The sequence below is a fragment of the Mustela lutreola genome, chromosome 6 (genome assembly GCF_030435805.1).
Source record: "Mustela lutreola isolate mMusLut2 chromosome 6, mMusLut2.pri, whole genome shotgun sequence".
Taxonomy (NCBI): domain Eukaryota; kingdom Metazoa; phylum Chordata; class Mammalia; order Carnivora; family Mustelidae; genus Mustela; species Mustela lutreola.
The window spans coordinates 26641446-26664454 of NC_081295.1; the positions used below are offsets into that span (position 1 = coordinate 26641446).

General features: G+C 41.7%; 1 protein-coding gene and 1 long non-coding RNA gene across 2 annotated transcripts in view; one reads left to right on the top strand and one right to left on the bottom strand.

Annotated features, from left to right (window-relative positions):
* The window catches only part of LIN28B (lin-28 homolog B), a 137741-nt gene extending 135584 nt beyond the window's left edge, over positions 1-2157 (bottom strand). Inside the window, exon 1 of the mRNA XM_059176987.1 lies at positions 1886-2157. The gene's annotated coding sequence lies outside the window, so the exon portion shown is untranslated. The remainder of the gene's footprint in view (positions 1-1885) is intronic.
* Positions 1663-18245, top strand: LOC131833565 (uncharacterized). The gene is made up of 3 exons (XR_009354530.1): positions 1663-1938; positions 4793-4941; positions 17999-18245. It is a non-coding gene; the product is annotated as an uncharacterized LOC131833565 (long non-coding RNA).
* The last annotated feature ends 4764 nt before the right edge of the window (positions 18246-23009 follow it).

The window sequence follows — 23009 nt, forward strand, 5'->3', positions numbered from 1 at the left end:
AACCAATATGCATTACAAATTGATCCAGACACTTAAATTCTTAACATTTTATTATCAAGCAATGATCAGATGATCCCATTTGCAAAACAGAAAAGTCAAATAAAGCATTTTATTCATTTGTAGTATCTTCCCCTCCCTACCAAGTACTAGAAAGAGGCCTGTATGAGTTTGATTCCTGAAAATGTTCAGTAAATTTAGGCATGATGTATTGTCCTATTTTATACAGTCAGAGATAAATAATTTGGGAAGAAAGAATTCACCCCCAAATGGACAAATGTCTAATTATTAATCTCAGTGGAATACTGATTATTACGCGTTCTGTTGTTAACTTACAGTATAACTCCTCTCACATATGTGCATATCCATAGCAGAAAAAAATGGCATAAATTTCATCACAAATTTGTATTTTGAAAATCACATAAACTGGCATAAATTTCCAAGAATGTAATTTTATATTTTAAAGTTCCCCTGAAATCTTTTATTAAGTTAAATTGTGATGTTTCATAACTTACTATTGGACTTAAAATTTTGCTATACCAACCAATGCGTTTCAGAAAGCATTTTTACATGTCACCTAGCTAACTATGATAATCATCTGGACAAAAAGGAAATATGAGGATTTTTTTTGATCAGAGTAAAAATCACAAAAATCCACCGATATTGTAAAATGTTTTAAATTCATTCTAACATGAGTTGCCGTGTATAATTTTAACTTCCACAATATTTGCGACTAAGAAATAAAAACAATAAAACAGTAATATAATTGCATTAACAGCTGTAGATAAAAAATCTTCAGTGGAGAATTTAGTTCTATGAACAGTAATCATACCTGGTAACCTTAAAAACGTATGGGATGAAAACAAATCCACAGAAAGAACAGAAGGAACTCAAAGAAACACAGGAACCTAAGATTTCAGTCTGTGTTACATGAAACAATTCAAAATGGCGGACTATTACTTACATTTAAGAAATTTCCGCAATGAGGACACTAAATACATACTGTAAGATGTGACTCGAAAACACTCAATATTTACCAACGTGCAATTAAAAAAAAAAAAAAAAAAGTTTTGCAGTACAAATCTTCCTAATGCACCGCTTCCGATGTTCCAGTCAGTGGTCGGTTAATGCTCCTGCGAATGCATCGGGTTTTTTTTTTTCCTTTTCAAACGCAACCTAAATCCAAGTGGGTTTTTCTCCGTTTTCCTCAAATCCTTAGTTTTAATTCATTAATTTATACCACCACTACCGAAGCAAAAAGGATCCCCGACGCCTGCCTGTTACAAAGCAGCACCGCTGGCGAAGTGCGCGAAGGGCAGGTGCGGACGCCCTCTGCTGGTGCGGCCCCGCGTGTCCGAGGCGCCGGTACCAGCCGCGGGAACCGGCCGCCGGGACCCCAGCCGGCGCCGCACCATCGCGACCCCGAGTCGCCCGCGCCCCCTCCCTGCCCCGGCCCTCCCGCTTCCAGCTGGCTCCGAGCGGCGGGCGGCGACCGCGGCGCAGAGACTGGGCGGCCGCGCTGGAGACGCAGCGCCGACAGCGAGCGCCGACCCAGCCGCACAGAGCGGGGAGAGAAAGGTGTGAACCCGGAAGTACATCGACCGCCCGCATCTCAGTGGTAACACGGGGGCAATAAATCAGGGCCGGAGAAGGAAGGACGCGGCTCCGGTTCCCGCACGACAACTTGCTGCGAGACCTGTCACTTCCCCACCTTGCCCTGTCCTTTCCCCTCCCTGGCGCTCGCGCCTCCTCCTTTCTTCCTGCTCCCCGGCACCGAGCTCCCCTCGACGTTGCTCACGTGCCAGACCCGGGGCCGCGAGCGGCGTCCGCACCCGCGCGCACACCCGGCCCCACTCGCACTCGCCCGGCTTCGGGGCGCGCTGCTTACCTCCGGGGCCTCATGGTCGTGTCGCTAGCCCGGGTGGGAGCGGGAGAGAGGGTGTGAGTACGTGTGTGGCGTTCAGTCCGGGGGGACGGGGCGGAGGAAGGGGCCTGGAGTCTGTCACTTCCTGAGGGAGCGCGGCGGCCGGAGACCCGGGATGCGCGCGGCGGGGCCGGGAGGGTCAGCACATTGTGAGCGGGAGGGGAAGACGCGGTGCGGAGGGGCCGGGGAGCGAGGGCGGCGCGCGGCTGCCGGGCGCGGAATCTGCTGTCGCCGCCGCTCCGCCGCCGCAGCCCGGCGGGTGGCTGGGCGCGGGGAGGAGGGGGCCGGGCCGGGGGGCGGAGGGGGGCCGCGGACGCGGCGGCGGCGGCGGGCTGCTCGGCTCGAGCCTGCGTCAGGCGGCGGCACGCGCACACCTGCCCGCCGCCGCTCCCGGCCGCGTCATTGGCTGCCCGCGCCGAGCGCGCGAGATTGAACTTTCCATTCATTCTTGGGCTGGGTTGGTGTGCTCGGCGGTGGCAGAGCTTTCCCCGCCGGCTCCGGGGGAGGCGCGCCGCCTCTGCTGTTGGAAGGGCGCGTTCCCGCGCGGGGTGTGGACGCGCCGGGTCGTCGCCGCCGGCTGCTCCAGTGAAGGCTTCGAGTGTCCGGGCCTGTCACTCTGATCCCACAGCGCGCTGCGCCTGATCCTGGGAGAGCCTTAGGCGGAGGTCCCTGGGGTGCGCCTGGAGGGAGGCGGGAGCGAAACCGTAAGAAGGTATCAAATCTCATCCTCAGCCCCGGCCGTCTTCCGCTTAACAAACGCTCTGGAGGTACCGTGCAATAGTGAACGGCCAACTCGGCACTTCCAAGTAATAATGTTACATATCTCAGAATCCACTAAGTGTCAGAAGCTTGGGGAACCTACTATCAGCTGTGTTCCATATTGCACTTCGGTTAACAGTAATTACTCAGCCTCAAATTGAATACAAACATTAATTATCTCACAAAGTACCAAAAGATCTGTGGATACCTAACCGTTGAATTTTGGTATATTTTTCCAAGTATCATTGCCTTCTCTCCTCCTGTTTTCTATTTCATGACTTCGCAGTTCTTTGTCATCAAAGTTTCTCTTTCTACTCTCAGAGCAAATAGTCCTGGTGAACCACTGTCTGACAGTGGTTGTGATCTGTGATGTGTGATCTGGACTGATCCAATACAGACTACAGACAGTTCCTGACTTACATGACTTAACCATTTTTCGACTTAAAGATGGTGCGAAAGCAATAGGCATTCAGTAGAAACCGTTCTTCGAAATTCTGAGTTTTTATCTTTTCCAGGGCTAGGATTATGCTTCAGACTCTCTCTCCTGATGGTGGGGCAACAGCACCAATTTGCAGCCCACCCCACCTGCCACCTCCCTGTCAGCCAAGTGATTCACTTATAACCATTCTGTAACTGTACAGCCGCTGCGTTTTTCACTTTGAGTACTTCACTTTTTCACTTTCAATTTGAATAAAGTACATGAGATATTCAATACTTTGTTATAAAATAGACTTTGCGTTACATAATTTTGCCCAACTGTAGGCCAATGTAAGTATTCTGAGCACGTTTAAGGTAGTCTGGGCTAAGCAATGACTTTTGTAGGTTGGCTGTATTAACTTCATTTTCAAATTACGATATTTTCAACTTGGAATTGTTTATCAGGTCATAATCCCAGTGTAAATACAGGAAGATCTGTATTAAGTGGAACTGATTAAAGGGGTTAAACATTTCTGCAAACTAAAAGCCAGATGTTTTTTAAAAAAATAAGCACATATGGTATAAAACAAATTAAAAGTGAAAACCTTTTAACATGACTAATAAAGGCCAGTTAGCTGGTAACCTGTAACTAAAAAGCAAATCTCCAAAGCATTACTATGGGATGATGACCACATTCTCCCTTCCAGTTCCTGAGCTGGGATGAGGAAACCAGTTCATCTCTCAGGGATTAACCAGAGACTAGGAAAAATGTTTCTGACCTGGGGATGAAATAAGTGCAGACAAACTGATCAGAAGCAAAAGTCCATTGTGACCCCCCTAAGAATATTCTGGACTGGCTACTTTTGGCAAATTCCCTAGATGGCTGCCCAACTTTCTATTGAGCCTGTGTAGACTGTGCCTGGCTTTAAAGATGCTTTTTCACTGGCAAATACATAAAGTATTTCTTACATTACTCACTGACTAGTACAGAGTAGTACAGAGGATTCTCTTAGATGCAATTGTTACTTATAACCATTGTATCAGTCAATTGCATTTGTTATAATGCCATATGTTTTACACTATGATTCCAAATATAATTTAGTGGAAAAGGCTGCAGACATTGATCACTAGAAATGAAAAACAACACTTAATTGTATATTGCCATCTGAAATATATACTTAGGCTTAAAAGCATTATAGTAATTTTTTATTTATGAGTAGGGCTTGCAAATGATGCACTTACAGAGTGGGCTTTATTTTCATTTAATAAATATGTCTTTTAGGTGCCTTATTAGACTTTGGGTATATTTATGTAATATGTATGTGAAGTCCTGAGAAGAACTGCAAACAGAATATAAAAATTAAAACATAATCTAGAAAGTCATTATTCCAGACAAATCAAGAGATATTTTTCCTTTTTTATTTCAAATTAATTACTGTCATGGCATCATGCTGCTGTCACAAAAATGAAAAATAGGAGTTATAATATTTAATGCATAATTTCATATCAGGTGCTAGGAAGGGGAGATAATGAACTTTGATAGACTAAGCACTAGCTGAAGAATATCTAAGTGTGGTTAGGAGTGGATGAAAAGCTACAAGAGAAAGTTAAAGGCAAATGAATTTATTATTTGTATATGGCTCTTGGCAATTTCTCTCAAAAACCATTTTTTTAAAGATTTTATTTATTTGGCAGAGAGAAAGAGAGCACAAGCAGGGGGAGCAGCAGGGAGAGGGAGAAGAAGGCTCTCTGTGGAGCAAGGAGCCCAGTGCAGGACTCCATCCCAGGACTTCGGTACCATGACCTGAGCCGAAAGCAGACACTTAACTGACTGAGCAACCCAGGTACCCCTAAAAATGTATTTTGCTAACTGGGGCCATGGTGATAAGTTACTTTACTCTTACAGTTGTGTCCGATAATTACTCTCTGAGAGAACAGGCTCTATCTTACTATTCTTAGTATTTCCAGTGTTTGCAACATTGCCTGGTACATGATGGGTATGAAAGAAATATTGTTTCTTATTTTTATTTTTTTATTGAAGTATAATTAATATACAGCATTGTATTAGTTTCAGGGAAAAATGTGTTTTTTAAAATACTTATTTCTAAAGATTTTATTTTATTTTTTTTTAAGATTTCATTTATTTATTTGACAGAGAGAGACGCAGTGAGGGAGGGAACACAATCAGGGGGAGTGGGAGAGGGAGAAGCAGGCTTCCTACCAAGCAGGAAGCCCAATGTGGGGCTCGATCCCAGGACCCCAGGATCATGACCTGAGCCAAAGACAGATACTTAATGACTGAGCCACCCAGGTGCCCCTAAAGATTTTATTTTTAAGTAATCTCTATACGCAATGTGGGGCTCAAACTCACAACCCTGAGATCAAGAGTCATATGCTCTAGTGACTGAATTGGCCAAGGGCCCCAGAAAATTGTTGTTTTTTAATTGGTGCCGAAGAATGGTCCCTGATTACATTATCAAGCAAATAATTAACAAGCTATTTAGAAAATACAAATGCAGTTGCGGTGTCTTATGTCTCATCCCTCCCCTCCAACCTGGCTGACTCAGTTGGTGGAGCATGCAACCGTTATTCTCCAGGTTTTGAATTCGAGCCCCACATTGAGTGAGGAGATTGCTTAAAAATAAAGTCTTAAAAAAATAAATGACTGGAGTATATGAAAGTAAATCCTATATATCATGTCCTTTTGCTTATGAATGGTAAGTATTGAGCATTATAATACTGAAAATGAGGTATTTTGCATATTTACTCACCTGTTCTAAAACAATATTTATTTTTTAAGATTTTTATTTATTTATTTGAGAGAGAGAGAGAACTAGCTAGGAGAAAGGCAGAAGGTGAGGGAGAAGCAGGCTCCCCACTGAGCAGGGAGCCCAATGTGGAGCTCAGTCCAGGACCCTGGGATCATGACTTGAGCCGCCGCAGACACTTCCCAACCCCTCAAATAATTTTTAAAATAGAGTTTTAAGAATAGGAAAGAATACTATTGTATTTGTTTGCTAGAGCCCATCCTAATGACCTCATCTTAACTTGATCATCTGTGAAGACTTTTTCCAAGTAAGGTCACATTTGCAGGTATTGGAGGTTAAAACTGCAACATCTTTTGGAGGGGGAGCAATTAAAATCCCTAAGGTATCATTATTATAAGTAGATGATTTTGCTTCTTCACTGAAAAATGAGTATCTTTTTGGGCACCTGAGTGGCTCAGTTGGCTGAGTGTCTGACTCTTGGTTTTAGCTTAAGTGGTGATCTCAGGTCATGGGATCAAGTATCATGTCAAACTCCAAGCTCAGCATGGCGTCTGTTTGAGGTTCTCTCTCTCCCTCTCTGTCCCTCCCCCTGCTCACCAGTGTGCTCTTTCTCTCTACATAAAGAAATAAATAAAATCTTCGAAGAAAATTTAGAAATGAATATCTTTCTGCAGAGAATTGCTTAGATCCACATCAATTTTTTTAAAAATAGGTATAAACCCTTTTGGTTTTTTTAATCTTTTTTTTTAAAGATTTTATTTATTTATTTGACAGAGAGATCACAAGTAGGCAGAGAGGCAGGCAGAGAGAGAGGGGTAAGCAGGCTCCCTGCTGAGCAGAGTGCCCGATGTGGGGCTCGATCCCAGGACCCTGAGATCATGACCCGAGCCGAAGGCAGAGGCTTAACCCACTGAGCCACCCAGGCGCCCCAGTTTATCTTTTTTTTTTTTTTTTTTTTTTTTTTTTGGCATTCTCTACACACAGCATGGGGCTTAACTCACAACCCTGAGATCAAGAGTTGCATGCTTTTTCAACTGAATCAACCAGTTGCCCCTCACATCCATTTCTCCCCCACCATTGTAATAGAAAAGAAATAACTCCAGGCATAAATATTTGCTTTAGGATTCTGTATACTTATCACAAATATAATTTATCTTGTTTTTAAAATTAAAAGTTTATAAAGGAAGCACTACCACCCAAATTATAAGTTATCTAATGGACTCGCCCTCACATACAGAAAAGAAAAATGAAAACTGGGCAGAAAGTTTTGCTTTCCTAAAATTATGACAAATTTGTGCTTGCCTATCAAACGGACAAAAATCCTGAGGTTTGACAGTCTTTTGGCAAGGCTGTGGATAAACCACTATTCTCACACACTGCTGTGGGAGTGTGAAAGGGACACAACATTTAGAGAGGTGAAATGAAATGAAAACAGAAAAATTACAGACTAATATCAGACTTTATCCCTATTTCCTTATTTCTGGAAAACTAAAATCCAAGACTTAATGATGGTACATCAGTAGTGTCATTTTCATATAGTACAACATAATTTAATTTAATCCCATGAGGAGGTATTTTTCTTGCATTTATACTTCAGGTAAGTACCCAATAAATAGCTGTAGAATAGATTGAATAAATAGCTTGCACTGCTTTCATCCAATTCTCCCAAGCCTTGAGGCAGAGAAGGATTTATTAGTGCTAACCACAAGAGGGTTAGAAATCCAGGGTCTTGGAATATTTAAAATGGCAACTGCATTTTTACTTCATGTGATAGAACATAAAAGTTTGTAAAGGTTTGGTTAATTAAAAAATTGGTCTTGGAGCAGAAGTTGAATGAAACAAAAATCTTTAGAGGAATTGAGAGATCTCAGAACAAAGATCAAATTAAGGATGACATATTTGGAATGTATCTGAATATGTAAAAGCAAAAAAAGAAATACAAAACAGTGACCTAAGTAAAATTCAGTCCACTTCAATTCTAGGGGCTGGATCCTTGGCTTGCTAGAATAAGTGTGAGAGAAGCATTTACCTCTGACAACTGCCTTCAGTTTGCGCTCTCTCCCAGTGAGAATCACCTAGCCAACCCAAAGATACATGAGAAATAATTAGTGTTTGAAGTTTTAAGCTGCTACATTTCGGGGTGGTTTGTTACACAGAAATATTGATATGAAATTCTGATCCTTTGGTCCTTTTCCAGCTTCAGTCCTATGATGTCTCCAGGTCATGGGAACCTACTCACCTGCAACTTTTGGAGAAATGCGTCAGATCATTTTTGCATGGCCTCTTTCTTACCCTTCCATTTTCATCCAAACCCACCTGCTCTTTGGTGAGAACTAACCTGGTAAGTAAACTCTTTGTGCACATCTAATCAGAGGCTAGTATTTTTTTATGTGGCTTCTCACACATTTTTTCCTATAATTGCTTTCTAACCAGGACTTGGGGAAGAATTACCAAGGTAGGCAAATTTGTTCTGAGTCACTTGGAAGAGTAGGGAGTAGTTGGTATTTGGGGAGAAGAGATGGAGGACACTTTGCTAACCTTCAGACCATGCCCATATTTTTTTTCAAGATTTTATTTATTTGACAGACAGAGATCACAAGTAGGCAGAGAGGCAGGCAGAGAGAGGAGGAAGCAGGCTCCCCGCCGAGCAGAGAGCCCAATGTGGGGCTTAATCCCAGGACCCTGGGATCATGACCTGAGCCGAAGGCAGAGGCTTTAACCCACTGAGCCACCCAGGCGACCCATGCCCATTTTTTTTATCCAAAATTATTACTGACTGGGGGCACCTGGGTGGCTCTTGTGGTTAAGGCGTCTGAGCATGGAGCCTGCTTGGGAGTCTCTCTCTCCCTCACCCCCCGCCATTTCCTCCCTCTTCACACTCCTGTCTCTCTCTCTGTCTAATAATAATATAATAATAATAAAATAAAAATAAATAATATTTTAATGAATAAAATTTATTTATTATTTATTTTATTAAATAAATAATTTGCGCTCTCTCCCAGTGAGAATCACCTAGCCAACCCAAAGATACATGAGAAATAATTAGTGTTTGAAGTTTTAAGCTGCTACATTTATTATTAAAAATAAATAAATAATAAAATAAAATAACATAGAAAAATCACTATAGAGTTGGGTCAGCTGACTGGCTTAGTTGGTAGAGCATGCAACTCTCCAACTCAGCGTCATGAGTTTAAGTCCCATGTTGGGGATAGAGTTGATGATAAGGAATTCCCAATCAGTGATCTGCCTGGAGTCATTTCTTCCATTAGTCCTACTTTAATAACTAAAACTGCTGTGCTTTTAACCTTACAGATCAATCATGGAAAGATAGTGTTAAAGTACAAGTGGTATTTGGTATTTAAGATAGTGACAAACAAGTTGGCTCAAATTACGGGACAGAATTAAAAAATTATAACAGCTATCTTGATTTCATGTATTAGAACATAGTATAACGGATGTAAAACTGGAGTAGATGGTAGACCAGTCTTAAACAGTCAGTAAAGTTATTCAGAAATAAACCTAATGGAACACCTGAATACATTTATTGTGATGTGATTGAGTAGAGAGAAATTATATTGTAATTCAACACCTGTCCTTTTTGTATAGTGGGAAGCAATTTCTAAAATAAGAAGGGATTCGGGCACCTGGGTGGCTCAGTGGGTTGAGCCTCTGCCTTCGGTTGGGGTCATGATCTCATGATGGGGAGCCTGCTTCCTCCTCACTCTCTCTCTGCCTGCTTGTGATCTCTCTCTGTCAAATAAATAAATAAAATCTTTAAAAAAATAAAAATACAAAAATAAAATAAGGGATTTGGGGTGAAGAATTAACATGTGTTGAGTCTTTACTAAATACCAGACTCTTAAGTATTTATATCTTATATCTCATAAAAATGATATAAATGATAAAAATATAAATGATAAAAAAGCATATAAATGATTATGCTCATAATCATTTTCATTTCCAGAAGACGATTCTTTTTTTTTTTTTTTTTTTTTAGATTTTATTTATTTATTTATTTATTTGGAGAAAGAGAGAGAAAAGAGGAGCAGAGGGAAAGAACAACCAAACTCCACACTGAACTTGGAGCCTGATACAAGGCTGAATAATGTGACCCAGAGATCACGGCCTGAACTGCAATCAAGAATTAAAAACTTAACTGACTGAGCCACCCAAGTGCCTCTTCAGAGGAGGATTCTAAGGTTATTTATTTACTTCATGTTTCTCAAAGGGTGTTTTATAAATCACTCACATCAAAATCTCCTGAAGAGCTTAATAGAAATTTAAATTCCTGGGGCACCTGGGTGGCTCAGTGGGTTAAGCCTCTGCCTTCGGTTCGTTCCAGTCATGATCTCAGGGTCCTGGGATCAGATGGGAAGAGCGGCTTGACTGGGGCAATGCTTCGGTGTGGCTGCTGTTGGCTCCCTTTTCTCAACAGACCATTACCTTGCCTGGAATACTGTAAGCACATGTTGAAATTTATTTTTTAATAACCGTATGAAGTTATGAATTTGGGGAGAAAGACGTGGCAGGAGCCGCATTCCGTGATTTGTCAGTTGAGTCTGTGTTTTCCTCTGTTATTCTCCAGTCTAAAGAGAACCAGGAAGGAGTGGGTTTAGCCGGCAAGCTTCAGAACGGAATGAAGCCAAATCTGACAAGTGAGAGAAGTGCCAAGAATTCAGGTCTCGGAGATTATGGTGGATTCAGGGATAGATAGCCAGGGCAATTAGAATATGCAAGCAATTAGCCAGAGCTAATTAGTTAACAACAGACTTCCCCTAAGCTCTGAAAACCTAGTTACAGAGCATTTGAAACAGCTAAAGTAAGGCTTTAGATGTCAAAATGTTTCCCAAAGTAGAACACACAAATTGAATCAGCAGGCGTAACTGTGAACAGTTTCAAAATACTGTTAAGTAGAAGATTTATATTTTTCTGGGGTGACTGAAGGGCTCAGTTGGTTAAGAGTCCGCCTTCAGCTCAGGTCATGATCCCAGGGTCCTGAGATAGAGCCCCACACTGGGCTTCCTGCTCAGTGGGGAGCCTGCTTCTCCTGCTGCTGCTCCCCCTGCTTTTGCTCTCTCCCTCTCTTAAGTAAATTAATTAAAAATCTTAGGGGAAAAGATGATTTATGTTTTTCTTAAGGATAACAAAGAAAACCACAGATTAAGGAGTCGTTGAGAAAGGTTAAGATTTACTCTGAAAGGGATAGGACTTGTAAAAAAAAAAAAAGTTTCTTTTATACCGCTTTTTGTATATTTTTTCACTTTGTATAATGAGTAGCTAACTAATTTATAATATCTCAATAAAAGTTTACATATTTAGATATAAGCATTTACTTTTCAAATTTATAGAGCTAATTTCTTAAGTTCAAAGGATTGTCATAGATTCTAGCTAGGAGACTGTGCTTCTGAGTCCTGATGGGGCAGCCCAGTGCTATCTCATCAGGAATGATTAGAAATACGTTAGATGGGAGATGGAAGGATTCAGAAAGTGACATTAGTTGTTAAGCTACCCAATGTGAACCTTGAAGCAGGTTACAAAATTTCCCTTTTGCTTAGAGTCCCAGGAGCCCTTGGAGGAAGCTTTGGGATTGATAGCTACATCCCTGTGATAATGAAATTAGGACAAAGAAGGGAGATGAAATCCACCCAGCTGGACAGGAGTGGGGTTTAATACATCAGGATGGGAAACAATTCACCGTATAGCAAAAGAGGTTCTTTTTGATCATCAGGGAAAGGGTATTCTTTTCATAAAGTCTATATTTTTTTCCTGTTATTCAGATTTGGTGAATTCTATTTATCTGTTCTCAAGTTCACTGATTCTGTCCTGTCATCTGCATTGTACAATTGAGCCTATCTAATGATTTATTGGTGTTGGTTATTATATTTCTTTCAGCTTTCTATTTTCCTTTTTTTTTAACATCTGTTTCTTTACTGAGATTGTCTACTATCGCCCTCGCCCAGCAAGGACAACAAGATGCCCTGGTTCAAATGCATCTTCTCTCTCTTCTCTCTATTTCCGCAAGTCTACACACTTATATATGCTTACATGACCAATCAGCGAGCAGGGTACAGGAGGGAGCAAATCAGGCTGTGCACCTAAACGAACAACTTCGCTAGCAACCAATGCTGTTTACTTCCTCTTTGTGCGTTCCGCTTAGTCTCACGAGGCAATCCTAACCTGGCAACTAGCCAGGCGCCATCTTTTAATGGCGGAGGCCGCCTTGGCCAGGGGCCTGCCTCCGACATCTCCCCCTTTTTTCTTTTATGGCAGGGATCGTGCCTGTCTTAGGTGGTCAGTGGCGGGGAATATCCTTACCCGTCATCAGACGGCGGATATCAATGATCTGCGTCCTGTCTTAGGTTGGTATATTTCCCCCACCAATCTTACCCATCATTGACTACCGATCCAGCATACTTAGCCACACTTGGGGGGATGTTCCAGCCTCGATGGCTAACAAGGCCTGCACCATGGCTTGCTGTTGCCTAGGTTGCTGTCGCCTCCAAATTTGCAGTTTCCTTACTAGCAGAATCAAGCCCACTACGAGGATTATCATCAGACCAATTACGCTAGCCCATTGTTTCGTAAAGGTTAACACATCTTGCAATGTTTTGATTATCTCTGGGAGGGTTGCAAGCTCAACTCTGGTGTTATTTATCCTTGTTATGCCTAGTAGGAGGTGCTGAGTATAGTTTTGGAATTCTGCAGACTAATTCCCCCGCAAGTATTGGGAGAGCTGTCGGGAGACATTCTGTAAGTCACTCACATTAGTATAGGCTATGGGAGTTACACAAATTGCCAGGAAGGGTGCTATACATCCCAGTCCCAATAGGGCCCCCCATATGTCCACTTGTTCTTGAACCAAATCCACTCTCTGGTTGACTATCAGGATTTCTGCTTGCAGATGTGCATTGATCTGAGTTTATGTTTGAAGGGCAGCCGCCGTTCCTTCTGCAAGGGTGTTCACAGCTTCCGCAGTGGGTATAGTTGGAGCAAGCGAGACGGCTGCTGCCGTGGCAGCTGCTGTAGATATAGCCAATGCTGTCACAACGGCAGCTGTGATACCAAAATCTCTCTTCTTTCTGGATAGCACCACCGGTAACTTGTCCTCTGGAATGGAAACTGGGATAGGAACATGGGTAGGGATACGCACAATCACAGCCAGCTTGAAGGCCGTGACATTCCAGCACTGGGAAAGATAGCAATTCTTAGTGCAATTCAATGTATCATACAGCTCGCTAGCATTTGTTACGAGGAAAGGGAACGGTGGCCAGACGCATATGGGAGTGGGCTGATAAGTAATATTATTGGTTGGGACAAGACACATTAACTGTTGTCTCAAAGGTACTAGAGTCATTTTGTTTATAAGAACAGTTGAGGAATTTGCCACCATGGACATGGACACTGATGAGATATCAGTACATGCTCCTAGCAAGTTACAGACCTGCAATGCATCAAAGGGAGAGGAGGGAATATGAGAGAAGAGTTAGTCACTGGTAAAGGATATGGCCATGCTTTAACCACTGCTCACAGCTCTCTGCCTTGAGTCTGCCACAGGAGGTGTAGCATCCCCAGAGTTATCATCAGCATCTTCAGCATCATGACTGGTGTTCGGAGGCAAGGCTGCATGCACCAGCCGCTCTGGGATCCAAATTGGAGCCTCCTTTTCCTGTGGAAAAACACATACAGACCCCCTACTCCATACTAACACTGGATCTGGTCCATTCCACTTTCCTGTGAGGATGTCCATCCAAAGTACTAAAGGCTTAGGGGAAACGGCAGCATCACTTGCATGTCTGTCTGCAGCTGATTTACCCATTTTGTCCAACGTTAAAAAATTCAAAATAAAGAGAATGGTGTTGAGCTTATCTTTAGGGGACCTGAAGGGGCCCCCTATTCCCCCTTTTTGTTTATAAAGCGCATTTTTTATTGTAAGATGTGCGCGCTCCACAACACTCTGTCCTTGTGGGTTATAGGGTATTCCATGTATCAAGTGAATGTCAAGTTGTTGTAGGAAGGCTTTAAAGGGTTGTGAGGTGTAGCCTGGACCATTATCTGTCTTTAATTGGCGTGGCTTTCCCCATGCTGCGAAAGCCTCTAGGCAATGGGCGATAACATCTCTGGATTTTTCCCCCCATATGCACTGAGGCAAAAATTATTCCAGAGCAGGTATCTACAGAGACATGAACATATCTTAACTTTCCAAATTCTGAAACATATGTGACATCCATATGCCATATATGATTAGGTAACAAACCCTTAGGATTAACCCCCAAGGACGGTGCAGGTAGTAAGATCACACAATTTCTGCAGGAGACTACTATGTCCCGTGCCTGTGCTTTTGTTATGTTAAATTTGAGGCGTAGAGTTAAAGCATTGTTTCTTCAAATCCTCCCCTAAGTGGTCCCATTGAGGTATGTTTAGCAAGCCTTCATCTAGGAACCATGGAGCCACCTTTTCCACTGTATTCAAAAAGGCCCGAGCAGTTTTTGCTTTTAGTGGAGTTCCATTGGCTTTCAGCAGGTCTTCTAAAGACCCTTCCAACCACACTTTAGATACTTCAGATCCCATTATGAACACACAGACAACAAACGTGGACGTTAAAGACTCGCCGCTAAATTCCGCTCTAAGGCCGCCCCGCTTCTTACTGCGGACTCGCTAAATCCCGGCTCAAAGGCCGCCCTGCTTCCTTTTTTTTTTTTTTTTAAAGATTTTATTTATTTATTTGTTAGAGAGAGAGTGGGAGAACACAAGCAGGCAGAGGCAGAGAGAGAAGCAGGCTCCCCACTGAGCAAGGAGCCTGATGCGGGACTCGATCCCAGGACCCTGAGATCATGACCTGAGCCGAAGGCAGCGGCTTAACCAACTGAGCCACCCAGGCGTCCCGCCCTGCTTCTTATCGCATACTTTTACTCCCCACTTTCCTGCAGATTACCATGCAAGATTCCTTTATTTAGTTCCTGGGTGCCGGTGCCATTTATCGCCCTCGCCCCGCAAGGACGACAAGACGCCCTGGTTCGGATGCATCTTCTCTCTCTTCTCTCTATTTCCGCAAGTCTACACACTTATATACACTTACATGACCAATCAGTGAGCAGGGTACAGGAGGGAGCGAATCAGGCTGTGCACCTAAACGAACAACTTCACTAGCAACCAATGCTGTTTACGTCCTCTTTGGGCGTTCGGCTTAGTCTCACGAGGCAATCCTAACCTGGCAACTAGCCAGGCGCCATCTTTTAATGGCGGAGGCCGCCCTGGCCAGGGGCCTGCCTCCAACAGTCTACATTTTCCTTTGTTTCAAAAGAACTCACATTTGCTTGTCGAAACATTTTTATGATGTCTGCTCTGTAATCCATGTCAGATAATTCTAAAATCTGATTCATGTTGATGTTGGTATCATTTCATTGTCTTTTCTCATTCAAGTTGTGATATTCCTGGCTCTAGGTATGACAGGTGATTTTCTATTATATACTAGACACTTGGGTGATTCTAGGTCTTATATGCATCTTCTATTTTAGCAGGCAGTCACTCTGTTTAGGTTTACCATGCAGATCATATTCTACTTATAGACTGTGGTTCCATTGATGATTTAATTTTTGGAGACTTTGCTGTGTTATTTTGGTCTGCTTACCTCCCCTGGTACCATCAGGGTTCTGACTGATCTCTTCTGATGCTTTTTATCTGTGGGATAAAAGGCACTTCCCCAGCCAAGCCACCTGTACCTCTAGGTGAGAAAAGCAATTCTTCAGCTCACAGGGTTGAAGAGTAGTTCCCCAGAGCCACCTGTTGGCAGAGGAACTTCTACTCTGTCCCCCTGGACAGTGCCACTGGCCTGCCTGGTGTTATTTGCAGGACTCCTATTTGATCCAGGGGATGAATGAGCCTACCTGGTCCATCTCCTGCCATTATGTTAGGGTTCAGGAGACATGGGGTCTGGGTTGCTTTCTGTTTCTGGGTGAGGAGGATAATTAGGATACCTGATCGCTGTGTTGTTCCTCTAGTCTTTGGTCCCTAGCCTTTCTCTTTTCACCTTTCAAAGGCCTCCAATGATTGCCTCTTTCATTGTTTCCAGGGTTTATAGCTGTACTTGGCAGGAACAGGGAGAGAAGTCTATGCTGTCTTGTCTGAAAAAGCCCACCAGAGAGGATATGTTTAAAGTCAATGTTGTCATTTATGTACTCTCTAGCCAGTCCTTGAAGGACTTAGACCATTCATTGAACAAATATGATTGAGTACTTACTATGTGCCAGGAGGTATCTTAGAAATATGGATGGTTTGGTACCTGCCCTCATGGAGGGAGCATTTCAGTACAATGGAGAATCATTTCGTAGTAAGAGTTATATTTGGAGACCAAAAGAGTATCATAAAACAACAACAGCAACAACACTTTATCATCTCTCTGTCTTCCACTGTGGGGTCAATACAACAAAGACCAGCAGAATATTGTGGCTGGAGATGCAAAGACATGTGCCGACATCAGGATGATAGTGAAAACAGTAGTCCAGAAAGCACTGCCAAGGAACAGAATCCTGCAGTGTTTACAAAAGAAGAGCATGAGCCACATGGGCTAGTCAAAGGAAATGGACTTGACCTGGTCCTGATAGTAGGTAAAAGCTCTAGCAAATTCTCATTGCCTCCTAGACCCACACTGAGCAGAGATGTAGGGGATGGTCTGACAATCCCAAGGGCTGTTTGGATGATAATAAGGCACACAAGACAGCTGAGGCTGTGTTTCACACAACCAATAAGCAGGATCGGGACTATAAAATGTTATCTATATTGATTTATAAAACACTGTTTTTATCTAACCACCCATTTCACTGTAGTGATGCTCATCTTCTAAATAATAAGAAAATAGTCTGTAGAAAAAGTAGATAAAATTATGATTAAAGAAGTAGCAGTAAAGAAATTTTTTCCAAATGAAGATAAATACATTAGAGCAAGTACATGGGCTGAGGAAGGGCACTAATTTTATTTTTTATTTTTTTTATTTATTTGACAGAGCAAGCAAATGAGCAGGTTGACCCATTTCATATTTAAATTTCCAGGGTACTAAATTTTATTTGCTGCAAAATTGAAGCTGACTAATTTTTTAAAACTTGTATCTTTTTTAAAAAAAGATCTTATTTATTTATATGTCAGAGAGAGCACAAGAAGAGGGAGTGGCAGGCAGAGGGGAGGGCGAAGCAGACTCCCCGCCAAGCAGGGAGCCCGGTGCAGGGCTCAATCCAGGACCCGGCATCATGACCCAAGCCGAAGGCAGATGCTTAACTGGCTGAGCCACCCAAGTGTCCCTAAAATCTTTAATCTTAAAATTATGGAAATGAAACAAGTTTATTGAAAAAAATTAGAACATGATAGGGTCCATAATGTAACAAGTAGAATTCTCAGAGTTGAGAGTTTTCCCATGGCATCAACAAAGCATTTCCCTGCTTGAGGACATACAATGTTATCAGAGGTAAGTTAGGGTAATAGAGTACCTACTGTTTTGAAAATGCAAGACTGAAAGGCTGTAAGAAAGGCAAAAACCAAGTCTCCTAGAGCCGTTTCTCCATTGCAGAGGGTAAATTGTAATACATCTGTGGCCACTAACATTTAAAGTTTGTCTAATCTAGCTCCTTAATCAGGATGAGGGGGCTCTGAAGGGTAAGAGGGGATTCTATACTGGGAACTGAATTTGCAGCAGATGAATATCCAATTGGATGGAGAAAAGGACAAGTTGACCTGTAAAAGGCAGGAAAGAAAGAAATGGAAGGAAGGGAAGAAAAGAAAGAGAATTAATAAACATGAGATGTCACATTAACCTGATTTCTTACCAAATTCTGTAACATGCCCTTAAATTACAGAATAAACCAACATCTGTGGATATCCCACTGAATAAGAAAGATAAAGTATTTTTCATAATTTGGCATCAGTGGACAATGGTTGAACTGTTAACATAAAGCCCTAATACTGTGGGCCACCTATAGCCACTGGTTTTTATACCCATCCCTTGCCCCCTTAGGCCTTGGGAACTAATTATAAAATAATGACATCAAAAAGAAACTCCCACATTGTGTCTAAGGTAAGGATTCAAAGGGTCTCCAAATGAATAATGAAAGGTATTAAGATCATTCTATCATACTATTTTTGACAGGTAATAAACATTCACATGGGACCTGTCAAAAAATGCTGGAACAGAAACAGAATGAAGTAGAAGATGTGTATTACAGCTGAAGAGCACACTTCAGAAGAACAAAATTTTACATAATTGCCTTGATTCCCAAAGAGATTAAAGAAATTATGAGCTCAGCAAAGTAAGAAAAGACCATGTAAAATAACCCTATCTCTGACCCATCATATAATCTTGACTGGAACAAAAAAATAAAATCTCTTGTGTGTTTTGTTTTGTTTTGTTTTGTTTAATGTAAGCTCTATACGCAACACAGGGCCCCAACTCATGATCCCAAGACTTGATCACACACTCTACAGACTGACCCAGCCAGGCACCTCAATAAACAAAAGTACTTTGAGATTTCTCCATCATAAGGCACCGTGAATAGAAATGCTAATTCTGTAATGGGACTTTAGTTTTAGTTTAGTTTAGTTTTGTTTTTAATTTTTAAGTAAGAATAAAAACAGTTTTCACTTCCTTAAAACTAAGTGCAGGTGGTACAAGAAACAGAGGCTATTTAATTAGTCTCCTGTATTACAGAATTTCAATATGGAAGAACTCTCTGAGGCTACCTATGAAAGTATCTAATGGCCTCACAGATTCTATTGTTTCCTTTCAGGCTGTGATCAAAATGATGCCAGTCAGCTGAGCCAAGTGTGTACATTCCTCACTCAACCCCAGACAGCTTTATAATGGTTCATTAAGCAGCTAATTAGACTTGCATTACTCTCAGCCATAGGCTCACAGACCCCACCCTGTGGACACACCTTTGCCATACTCCTTTCTCTTTTTTTTTTTTTTTTTTTTCCCCAAGACAGAGAGAAAGAGAGTGAGCATAAGCAGGTGAAGTGGCAGGCAAGGGAGAGGTAGAAACAGGATCCCGGCTGAACTGAAGGCAGACGCTTAACCAACTGAGCCACCCAGGCGTCCCACCATATTCTTTGATCACGATACATCTTACTTTGTTCGCTATTTAGAAACGGCCAAAGAGACACTTTTTTTTGTTGTTGTTCTAGGAAAAAAATAAAACGAACAAACAAAGGTTTGTAATTTAAAGGGCCTGATTTTGATTTGTTAAATATGCTCGAAAAGCAAAGGATATTTAGTGATCACATGGCTTATATTTAAAAGGAGAAACTGGGGTGTCTGGCTGGCTCCGTGGGAGGAACATGAGACTTGATCTTGGAGTCTTGAGTTTGAGTCCCATCTCAGGTGTAGAGATTACTTAAATAAAACTTAGAAAATTAAAAAAAAAAAAAAGAAAGAAAGAAATGGAAGAAAGTTGATGGTTGAAAAGAAGCAACATAGGAAGTCCCCATGCAGGGCCACAACTAGTATGGTTTTGTGAAGAAGAACTTCTTATTGTCCTGATTTGAAGAAAATCCCATATACATAGATTCAAAGTCCACTTCTTCAGTTTTTGAGATGTTGCCTGTGGGGACTCCTCCCTGGGAGAATCCTGTCTTGAGCTGTTTTGGCAAGGTACCGGTTGGTGAACTTCCCTCCAGGGTTTGCAAAATGGTTACTTAAAATGAGATTTTTATTCTTGTTAGAATTGTCGCCATAGAGTTTATTATTTAATAAACAGATTATTTTCCCTACTTCAAGAAAACATTGCAAATGTTTTCCAAGTGTCTTTTATCATAAATCATAATCTTGAAAACAAATTCAACCGACATTAGAGACTTTGGCGGGGTTATAGTTCTTAAGTGCTGACATCTAGTGGTGGTTGCTCTTCCTCAATAAAGTACTTTTGAGGTAATCTCTTCTGTGGGTTCTGTCATCAGTGTTTAAAAAAGTAATTACTTTAAAACGTAAGTCATTTGATTTCTCCTTGTAAAACTCTATGCGTTTAAGATACTTTGGTTAAGAAAAATAATTCTCAAACCTCCAAATTAAACAATTTTCAAATATTTTCCCCCTGCAAGTATGGCATTCACAAGTGCTTTCCCTCAAAGTCTGTTATATGCAATCAGGAGGGTCTGCTGTATGCAATCAGGAGGGCCCTGGAAGAAACATGGGAAGTCCTAGAGTACAGGTAAGGAGTTTCCTAAACCTCTTGAAAAGTAGTTTTAAGTTTTTCTTTAGTGTCTGCTTATGAATGCAGATAGCATCAGGGATGGTCATAATACTTAATTGGGATTTTGAGGAAGCTTAGATCTATTTTGGTGATCACAAGGAACACTGAGAATGAAAACATATACTTATTAGTTTTGTGCTATTCCCAGATTTGCCCTAGGGATGCAAAATGAACTTTTCTGGACACTAACAATGAGAAATTTTAAGGTAAGGAAAAAAAAATGTTTCCATGAGATCACTGCCATTTAGTATGATAGGTAGAATTTTTTACTATGATAGGTTGAAAAGCAGAAAGGAAGAAATTATTGAAGGGGAGAGAAAAAACTTCATATAAGAATAATCTCCAGGGGTGCCTGGGTGGCTCAGTCGGTTAAGCAGCTGCCTTCCACTCAGGTCATGATCTTAGGGTCCTGGGATCGAGTTCCGTGGGGAATCTCCTCGTCTCCTTCTCCCTCTGCTCATGCTCTCTGGCTCTTTCTCAAATAACTAGCTAAACTCTTAAAGAAAAAGAAAAGAATGATCTCTAAAACAGCTTTGAACACTGAATTAACCAGGTGGTGAAAAAGAGGCTTCTACATAGCCATTTATTCATTAGCCACTCGTCGAATATTTATTGAGCACCCACCAAATGCCTAGGTACAGCATGTGCAAAAGCTTGAGAGAGAAATGCTGCTTTAGAGTATGATGTTGCTGAAGCAGAAAATAGAAGAAATTACGGGAGAAGTAGGAAGTGATAGTGTAATGGGAAAGAAAAATCTGAGTTCCAATCTCGTATCTACTACACTTAGTATGTAAAGTTAATCAAGTAACATAAGCTCAAAAAATACCACTTCTCCCATCCATAAAATGCAAAACAAAAACTTTCACGGTTTATTGAGAAAGTTAAATGAGCTAATAGGTGTGAAACTTCCTGACATGAAATAATAAATTTTAGTTATTTTGCCCATCAGGTTTTGCTGCATAATAAACAACCACAAAACATCTTCATGGCCTGCAACAATTAGCATTTATTTTCAGGCTCACTGGTCTGCAGGTCAATGGCAAATAGCTGTTGTTGGGTTGGCTGGGGTGTTCTGCTTCACATTGAGGGTCCAGCCCACATACTTATTCTGGGTTTAGGATACAGGGACAGAGGCTATCAGGTATGTTCCTCTAATAGTGATGGAAGAAGTGCAAGCCTTTGTTCATGTCACATTCCTAACATCCCAATGGCCAAAGCAATCACAATGTCAAATTGAAGGTCAAAGACTGAAAAAGCACAAAATGCCTCCATGAAGCCATGACATGGGTATGAAGTATATACTACCAAGGGGAACAAGATTTGGGAGTGATGTATTTTGTTAGTTGTCTGTTTGTTTGCAGAGGCTGTACATATACTAAGGAGCTTGGCGTTCATCCCTCAGGTAATGTGAAACAGCTGATCAAGGCTGTGTTTTTGTTTGTTTGTTTGTTTGTTTGTTTAAAGAAGGCTCATTCCGTTGATGCCATGGAGGGTAGAATTGAAAAGAAACAAGATGAAAAGCAGAAATACCAGTTACAGTAAGTTCTTAGTCTAGTGATGACAAAGACCTGGGCTAGAAACATTCTTTGGGCTACAGAGAGGCAGGAAACTATTGAATGAAGAGAGTAGTGTAGTTCATTGAATCCTGAGTCTGAATCCTGAAGAATTTATTAGTTTTATCTCATTTGCTTTTTTTTTTTTAAGATTTTTTATTTATTTATTTGGCAGACAGAGATCACAAGTAGGCAGAGAGGCAGGCAGAAAGAGAGAGAGGAGGAAGCAGGCTCCCCGCTGAGCAGAGAGCCCGATGTGGGGCTAGATCCCAGGACTCTGGGATCATGACCTGAGCCGAAGGCAGAGGCTTAACCCCCTGAGCCACCCAGGCACCCCTGCTTTTTTTTTTTTAAGGTTTATTTATTTAACAGACAGAGGTGACAAGTAGGCAGAGAGGCAGGCCGAGAGAGAGGAAGCAGGCTCCCTGCTGAGCAGAGAGCCCTATACTGAGGGGCTCTATCATGACCTGAGCCGAAGGCAGAAGCTTTAACCCACTGAGCCACCCAGGCGCCCCTTATTTGCTTTGTTTTTAAAAATCACTGAATAACTGACTAGAGTTGTTCTTAAGGCCATGGAATTTAGACTTGATAAGCTAGATTTAATCTTATATTATAAAATAATGTCTTTGCCAACTGATGCAGAAAGTGAAGGTCAGGCAGAGGTGTGCTAGCCTATACCAGCTTGTGAGAGCCAGTTAAAATCTCAGGAATTTTGTAGCCATGTAACCTACACAGCCATTATTAAATACTAAATTATATAAACTTATACTGAAATAAATTATACTAATAATGAAGGTAATCACTTTCGCTTCCCGCCAAGATGAAGTAATAGGAAACAGATTTACTTGTCCACCTGGGAAAAAAAATACGTGAAACAATTTTCTAGCCACTGGACATCAAGTAACAAAAGACAGTGATCTCTAAGAGATGAGAAACAGTTGCCCCCAGCTCACCTCCTTGAGAAAGGAGCAAAGGGGAAAAATGTGCGCAGAGCCCAAGATTCTCTAAGCTGAGGAGACAGAGCTAAGAGTCCCGAAAGACCAAGGCGGCTAAAGTTCTCAGGACAGTACCAGAAAGGAGAGAGCTGCAGAGAGAAAACATCTCAGAGTTCTGTTGGGTGTTCTGCAGAGTACTATCAACACATGCAGTAAGGAAGTCTCTTGAGGCCTGCCAAATAACTATCTGAAAGGAGTAGAGGAAATGGTATTCTGGGCTCACAGATAATCTGAAAGAGTGTCTGTTCCCACAAGCTGGAAAAATTCATAATTTGGGTACAATACTCAGAGGGATCTTGCCTCAGGAGTGGGGAATAATTAATTCTAGACTAAATGCCGCTGTGACCCTACCCTAAGAAATCTGA